We start from the raw sequence: 807 nt of genomic DNA on the forward strand, positions 1-807 counted from the left end.
TGAACAAAGGCCATCGGCCGAAACGTCGGCCACCGTATAGTGCGCTGTATATAATAGACCAGTGGTTCTTCTTCGCCTGTGGGGGATGCCGTTTCTGGGGAGGTGCGAGACATGGGCAGATTTTTTATTTTTTTAGAAGGTAAATAATCGAAAACACGAAATTAAGCACACGGACACGTACGTTTCAACTTTGTTGTTTCATAAAACCTTATGTAGTGATTAACGTTCTACTTTTTAAATCCTTTATATTAAGTTCGCTTGCTTGCTTAGGACCGTGCAAATCTTTCGGTCGTTTTTTAACCCACTTCCCGTAATCCAATCGAGCTGACATTTTGCACACAGACTCGTTGTGCGTGACAATGCATTTTCGTGAAAAAAAATTCCAGAATTTGACACTGTTTAGGGAAATTTTTTTAAATATTTAATTACCAATTGTTTAATGCTGCCAGACAATCATCTGACCCATAGGTGGCAGCCATCTCAAGCCAGAGGACTCTAGCCGCCCCGATGCCACGCATATAAAGGATTTATAGTGAAAAACTTTGTTTTTACGGGTTTACTTGTTTTAACGATCGATAACCTAAGGGGGGTGCAAGGCTGCAGTACCACGGCCACGTGGCGTTTTTGTGTTCGTGCCACCACTGCTAAACACCGCAGCAGCAGCAGCAGATGCGTGCGATAGCTACAATGGATGTGGCTGTTGTCTGAGCGATTGTGTGTGAGGTTTGTGTGGCTGTGTCTCACAGCGGGGAGACAAAGGCGGCCGGGAGTGGTTGCTGGCCCACCCACCTACCCACCCCCTCGTGT

This window comes from Lampetra fluviatilis, chromosome 59 (assembly GCF_964198595.1).
Source record: "Lampetra fluviatilis chromosome 59, kcLamFluv1.1, whole genome shotgun sequence".
In the NCBI taxonomy this organism is placed as follows: Eukaryota; Metazoa; Chordata; class Hyperoartia; order Petromyzontiformes; family Petromyzontidae; genus Lampetra; species Lampetra fluviatilis.